The sequence below is a fragment of the Podarcis pityusensis genome, assembly GCF_964106645.2.
Source record: "Podarcis pityusensis genome assembly, chromosome: 13".
In the NCBI taxonomy this organism is placed as follows: domain Eukaryota; kingdom Metazoa; phylum Chordata; class Lepidosauria; order Squamata; family Lacertidae; genus Podarcis; species Podarcis pityusensis.
The window spans coordinates 48,125,026-48,132,865 of record NC_138038.1 but is presented as its reverse complement, the minus strand read 5'-3'; positions in this window follow the sequence as shown (position 1 = coordinate 48,132,865).

Sequence of the window (7,840 nt, the reverse complement as noted above, 5' to 3'; positions counted from 1 at the left end):
GAATCCACCTTGTTTATTTTTTCTACTCGGTTGGTAAGGTATATGTTTTAGGATTTTGGGTGTTAATATAGCATTAATTATGGTTTGATTAGTAGGTGAGGGGCCTGCCTCAAAAAAACATCCAAGAAAAGCTATGTTATGTATTGCCAGCAGCTGACTTTTATGCAATGGATTGGGTTTCTCCTTTTACGTTGACTGCTGTTTGGATTTCTGCCAAATAGCCTTAAAAGAAAGCTCTCAGTTTCCATTTGAGAAGTGATGGTCTCTGAAAGTAGGAGAGTCTCGCTGGGGTTCTGACATTTGTTGGGACTGACAGAGAAGGCAGGGACTCACACCCTCCGTTACCTTTAGGAGCTGGACACAACTCTGTTGTGACCAACATCTTGAATTTTAAGGGGTTGTGGCACAGAGAGCATGTTCCTCAGTGCTGCCCCCACAGTGTAGACAGGCCCCACAGTAATAGTTTTTCTATAGGAAAAACACACTCAGGACTGAAACATTAAATCACTAATTGTTCTCCCCTGGGATCGTGGAAATCATTGTAATTTTCTCACCTGCCCAAAGCTGTAGATGTTTTCCTAGAGGACACTAGGAAACCATCAAGAAGCAAGCCTGAAAGTGGTTATGAATATCTCCCCAGTCCATAGCTTGTTGGGAATAGGGGCAAAAGGCAGGCAGAGCCCTGTCACTCTCATTTCAGACAATTCCCCCTTTATCCCCCCACACCTTCTATCAGCCAGACGTGTGTGATGGCCATCTCTGCTCGTACTCAGAGCATGCATTTGTACTCCCAATGATGCCAAACATCTGACTGATACATATCTCTTAAGTAAGAAGTGTATTAGCAAAGTATACTAGCACCAGCTGGTACTACATGTCTAAGTCAGGTTGCTACTACAGATGAAAACAGGGAGAGTCTGTGTGGAGAGGGAAGCTTTGTTGTCAGGATGTTTTGGCTACTTAAGTTCCTACTTTTCCTGCTGCATATGATGTACAAAGCAGATACTATGGAGTGCCCTGAAAGTGATCCCCTCCTTGTTCCACATGAGTGGTACCAACCAGGTGGGCTTCTCATTGGTGGCATGGCTTCTCTGATCTCTTATCCTACAGAAGAAATTTTATTCAATGAACATCCTTTTCAAAACCTGTTTGGCATTCCAGAGTAAGACAAATATTGACTTAATCTCCTACGATGAAAACTATTTTCATTTTAGAATGGAATGAAGGTGGTGAGAGAGATTATGCATTATTCTTTATGTTGATCACATTTGCATATAAGCAGCAGTATGTAACTTTTCTATAAAATCTATGAACTGTATTTCCTTCAGTCCATCTCTATTCCGGTTAAGTGTGAGTCCGTTCACAAAGAAAGATATACTAACACAGGTGTTTTTCCAATAGGAACAGAAAGTAGTAAAAATTCTATCCATCTTCGCATAATATTGAGGCAATGCATAAGTATGTGATTATAGAGTATTGATGCAGGATTAGGACCCAGTTCATTAAGAACTGAAAAGGTTCAGCATGGTAAATTTGGGGGATAGATCATCCAAGCCTAGGGAACTTAGGGTGAGGGGGGTGGAACTTTCCTCCATTCTTCCAGTTGCCTCATGAATGGAACTGTACTAAGGAAAATACCGCTGGCTCAAAACAGTTCCAAAAGTGTGAGAATAAAGAGAGAGTCCCAGAAATACAGAAGTCATTCCGTATCTGATTTGATCCTGGAATGTCCTGGTTTTCCTTTTTCCTCTCCTCCACGTCTTGGAGAACAAGTGGTGGAGAGATCAGACCTCCCCACGCCTGTCCTTTTGGGAGCAGGAGCACCTGCTTTATGAGTGTGTGTAGGTGCAAAAAAGGAGTCCTGTTTATACTGAAAATAAATGTACCAAATGAAGGAAATTGTGACGCTCACCTATGAAGCCCTTCATATCATTTTGAAGGAACATGCAACCAATCCACTTTAAATTATTTAACTGCCATGCTTCAGTGGCCAGCAATTTTTTAAGGAAATGTGTGGAGTGTTTCTTCCTTTATTATAAATTAAGCCTTTCACTGCAAGCCTTTACATGTATACTCACAAGTGAGTCTCACTGTATTTGATGCAGCTTACTCCCAATGTGCAGCCTTACACTGCAATCCTAAGCATTTTTTTTTTTTTTACTGAAAAGTAAGTTCCACTGAGTTCAATAGGATTTACTCTCTGGTATGTTCCTGATTATTCTCACAGTTGTGGTTGATGTTGCTGCTGTTCTGTCCCACCTTTTCCCCTGACAGGGACTCAAGGTAGCTTACAGCTATAATTTTATTTCATTCCATTTATCTGTTGAAGGTGTTGTACACGATCCATTCCCTCATCCATTTTTTTCTTTATGACAGTCCCTTGAGGTAGGTTAGGCTGTAATTGGCTCAAGATGACAGATGTACTGTATATGTGTAAATGGTGTGTATGTGTGCAGGAGATCAAACAAGGAGGAGCTTCCTGATGTAGAATAGAATGTCCCTATTTTCTTCTGAGTAATGTCGGAGGTATGCAGTTACCGTACTTTAATACATGAACTATAGGCCTATCTAAACTACACGAAGCTGGCATTATTTACACCAAAGTAATGTACACTGATATAATTTGAGGAGCATTTGGGAACATTAATGGTGTTTACAATAAGTGTTCTTCCGATTCTCCTTTCCAACCCTTAGCTATTAGGGTTCTAGCTGTGCTTGTCACATACGTAAAAATCCCTCTTAATTTCTTTGGTATATCTGCACCCATTATCCCCACGAAAATGGAAATTGTTAGATTATGTAAAGCTGGCCAAAATGACAGGGAGAGTAAGAAAGGATACAGACCAGAATTTTAACAGGGAATGGAATATCTTTAGAGAATACCTAAGCGAACACTGTAAGAATCTAAAATCATTAGCAGGTCTTGACTGATCCTTGCACAATGATAGGAAGTTTAGAGGAAAAACTTAGATGAGGTAAGAGACAATGCATGGAAGAAAGGATAAAATATAGGAGACATGAAGGGACAACTGGAAGTCAAAAGAACATTATGATAAAAGTACATAATTCTATGTGACATAAAAGCAATCCTGTTTATATTGTTAACTTTATTTTTTGAATTTTCTCTTTCTGTTAAACAAAAATTGTATCAAGTTTTGACTGTGTTTTTTTGTTAACCGATCATAATGAATAAAGCATTCAAAATTCAAAAATTCAAAAATAAAATAACATAGGTGTTATTCCTTGCCCTGTATCACCCCAGTAGGCTTCTGCAATCCCAGCCCCAGAACGCCCTCTTATTTGAATTTACAGCAATGTAAATTGCACTGGCATAAGTTACACAATCTTACACCTGGCTAAGACAAGTTGAGGGGCTTGTACCAGTGAAACCCTGGGTCAGCGAAGAAAGCCCAAATCAACACTCTCTCATCAATGTAGATTTTTAGTTTGGTTTGTGCTGCAAATCTCCAAATATTTCATTGCATTTCCACTTGGTTTTTACTTGGCATAACTCAGTACTTTGCAGAGCAGAAATGTTGGCATTCTGATGCATCCTATGTCACATTTGGGCTGAAGAGTAAAGGGCTTATTAGCTCAGTAACATTTTTGATCAAATACCAAATATTTGATCAATATTACAATCAAATCAGAGAGTGAAATTATATTGTAGAAAATGCCCTCTATTTGCAGAATGATAACCAAATTCTACCAGCACATCCTTGCCTTGGCCTTTGCTGTGAATGAGATCAATGCAAATCCTAAAATCTTGCCCAATGTCACTCTTGGGTTCCACATTGCTGACAGCTACTATGATGCAAGGATGACTTTTCGGACCACTCTTGACCTGCTGTTCAAATCACATAGATTTGTTCCCAACTACAAATGTGGCTCCCAGAAGAACCTCATAGCAGTCATTGGAGGACTTGGCTCTGATACCTCCTTTCACATGGCAGATATTTTAGGTTTCTATAACATTCCACAGGTATGAACACTCTGTGTGTGGCTCTATGGAAATTACACTCTTGTTTTATCATGCTGGGATTGTTTTTTGTAGTTCAAAAGCATGAAAATACATGGTTGGGAGAAGGGTGGAATCCTTCCAAAATTTCCATCATATTCTGATAACTAGGCACTCATTTAGCTATTCTGCAAGTTACTTCAAAAATACTTATTGTTTAATAAGGCATATTCACATATATATTTTCTTTTAGCTGGCATATGGCTCATTTTCCAAACAGAAGATTCATACCACCCATATCCCTTCATTTTATCGCCTGGTCCCAAATGAATCTCAACAGTATATGGGGATAATCTGGTTGCTCCAGTATTTTGGATGGACTTGGGTTGGGCTTCTTCCTGTGGATAACAACAATGGGGAATTTTTCTTGCAGACCCTGGAGCCATTGTTTTACAAGTATGGAATCTGTTCAGCCTTTATACAGAGAGTACAACAAGTATTCCATCTCGATGATGAAGAGAAAATTAGTAATATAGCCACAAATTTTCATATATTTTACACAGATAACAAAATTACTACATTTATTGTCTATGGAGATTCTTTGATTGCTGCATGGCTGATAATGATTGTAGTTACAGGAAATAAGAACAATGTTTCTTTGAGAAAGGTGTGGATTCTAACAACGCAGGTAGATGTCATATTAACAGGCCTTCAGGGGAACTGGGATATTTCAATGTTTCAGGGTGCTATCTCCTTTACAATTCACTCAAAAGAGATTGCAGGGTTCAAAGAATTTCTCCAGACCATTAAACCTTATGGGACTCAGAAAGATGGCTTCCTCAAGGACTTTTGGGAGCAAGCATTTGACTGTATATTTGCAAACTCCAGTGTACCAACAGTGGTTGGTGAAACATGTACTGGGGTGGAGAAGCTGGAGAATCTTCCTGCCCCAAACTTTGAGCTGCTCATGACTGGCCACAGCTATAGAATGTATAATGGTGTTTATGCTGTGGCTCATGCTTTGCATGATATGAACTTATCTCGATCCAAGCAGAGAACCAATGGGAAGCAGCTTCAAGATCTGCAACCTTGGCAGGTAACGTTCCCACAACAGAATATCTCCATTTTCCTGAACATATTGGTGCACCCAACTTTCTCCTTGAATGATAACTGATGAAATGTGGTTGCATATTTTATTTCTTGAAAACATTATTGGTTTATATTTAATTGGAATTGGCAAATACAAACTGTTTATGTTCATGAGTGAAAGAAAGCAGAAAGTGAGACACAGATGTGGCTACTACTTTCACTATTTTTAACACACATTTTAACTCAAAACCAAAGTGCATGGAATCTATCTACATCTATGTAGCAATTGTATGTCACAGAAGATGCTTAAAAAAAGGAAGAGGAACCTGTAAACCCCCCCTCCCCATGTGATATGGTCTCTGGCTCCCATCAGATCTGACCATTGGCCATATTGGTTGGGGCTGATGAGAGTTGAAGTCCAACAACATTTGAAGGGACTATGTTAGCTATCCCAATATAATACAGTGGTACCTCGGGTTAAGTACTTAATTCGTTCCGGAGGTCCATTCTTAACCTGAAACTGTTCTTAACCTGAAGCACCACTTTAGCTAATGGGGCCTCCTACTGCTGCCACGCCACCAGAGCACAATTTCTGTTCTCATCCTGAAGCAAAGCTCTTAACCTGAAGCAGTATTTCTGGGTTAACGGAGTCTGTAACCTGAAGCGTATGTAACCTGAAGCGTATGTAACCCGAGGTACCACTGTAGCTGTAATCAGTAAAGATGAAGTATCTAATTGGTTTATACTGCCCCTTCTTTCCCTCTCTTTGAAACATTTTATTTCCTAACTCATCCTATTAGCTCCATCACTTTCTTGAATACATTGCATTTAACAACTCAGCTGGTGAAACATTTTCCTTTAATGCTGAAAGGGAAATGGGAGGTGGAGTTGACATCATGAACATTGTCACATTCCCAAACAACTCCTTCCAGAGAGTAAAAGTTGGTTGGACTGACACAGATGTTCCTGGAGGAAGAGAACTAATAATTCATGAAGATATGATTGCCTGGCACAGTGGTTTCAATCAGGTATGGATTCTGGTATGGCTGGATGAAGTCATGTGCTTAAGGGGTTGCAGCCAAGGTGTCAGGGGGACCCTCCAGCATTTTAGACCAGAGTTCTAACTTTGAATAGTCAGCTAGGTTTTTTTATTTGGCCCAGATTCTTAGCTTTCTCTACACCCTTTCCAACCTGGAGATACCATTCTAAGCACATTACTTTTTAAATATTTTGCTGCATGTAAAGGTAAAGGTACCCCAACCGTTAGCTCCAGTCGCAAATGACTCTGGGGTTGCAGCACTCATCTCACTCTATTGGCCTAGGGAGCCAGCGTTTGTCTGCAGACAGCTTCCGCTATTTACCTTCCTGCTGGAGCGGTACCTATTTATCTACTTGCACTTTGATGTGCTTTCAAACTGCTAGGTGGGCAGGAGCTGGGACCAAACAATGGGAGCCCACCCCGTCGCTGGGATTCGAATTGCTGACCTTCTGATCGGCAAGCCCTAGGCTCTGTGGTTTAGACCACAGTGCCACCCGTCCATTTGCTGCATGTAAATCTTGCTAAATATGCATGTGGGTGCCTGCATACATGTGGAATTTGAAATAACAATGACTCACTCTTTGTGAGTTTTCTGCTAACTAAACTATTGGTGTTGTCAAGGGTGTTCTCCTGCCTGCCCTCCTCCTCCTTAATCTTTATACGGATATCCTCTATCTACCTTTCACCATTAATTCCCTAATTACAACTCTTTTCATGTCTGTGGATAGGTGCTCCCCATTTCTGTGTGTAATGAACACTGCCTCCCTGGTTATCAGAAGAAAATGAAAGAAAGGGAAAAATTTTGCTGCTACGATTGTGTTACATGCCCAGAAGGGGAGATTTCAAACCAGACTGGTAAGTGATACAGTGCTCCAATTTTACCATCACATAGAATACTTGTATCAGATGATCTTTGGCAGGTGGAAAATGGCCACAATGTGAATATCTGGGAAGTCAATCCAGAATGAAAACACGAGCCAATATTATGGGTTTAAGAGCCACAGCTTTTTGATCCAATTGTATTTGATTCAGGAGAGGCTGTGAAAGCCCTGGACCAGAGGTGGATGCAAGCCTTGGAAGCAGTGGTGGACTAGGTGAGGGTCAATAAACCAAGCTTGAATCCTAGAAAGACAGAGGTGTTGTGGGTGGTCTCCATGTCCTGGAGACAGGTAAACCACCTGTTCTGCATGGGGTTGCAGTCCTTCTGCAGTAGCAAGTGTGCAGAGTGAGGGACCTCTGTGATCCATTTCTGTCATTGAGCCCAAATGACCTCTGTGGTTAAGCGTGCTTTCTTTGAGCTCTTGCTGGTACACCAGCTGCAACCATTCCCAGAGCAGAATATCCTAACCACAGTGGTTCATGCACTGATAACCTCAAGCATTGGTTACTGGAATGCTTTTCATGTGGGGCAACACTTGTATCTGGTCTGGAAGATGCAGTTAGTTCAGAATGCAGCAACCAGACTGCTCATACCGGTAACAGGTTACTCTTTTGAGAGTGCTGCACTTTTTCCCTGTTTGCTACCTGGCCAGGTTCAAGGTTTCTGTGATAATTCACAATGCCCTAAAGAATTCTCCTCACCTGCACACAGATTATTGGGAATACAACTCCTTTCCATTGGCAGAAAGAGATATGTCCATTAAACTGCATAGAAAAAAAGGGGGGGGTGGTGACAGGGGTAAATATCATGGTTCTCCAGGAAAGAATGAGGGAATGTGGGAAATTTAACAGAGTGGATAAAGCTTTCCAAATTG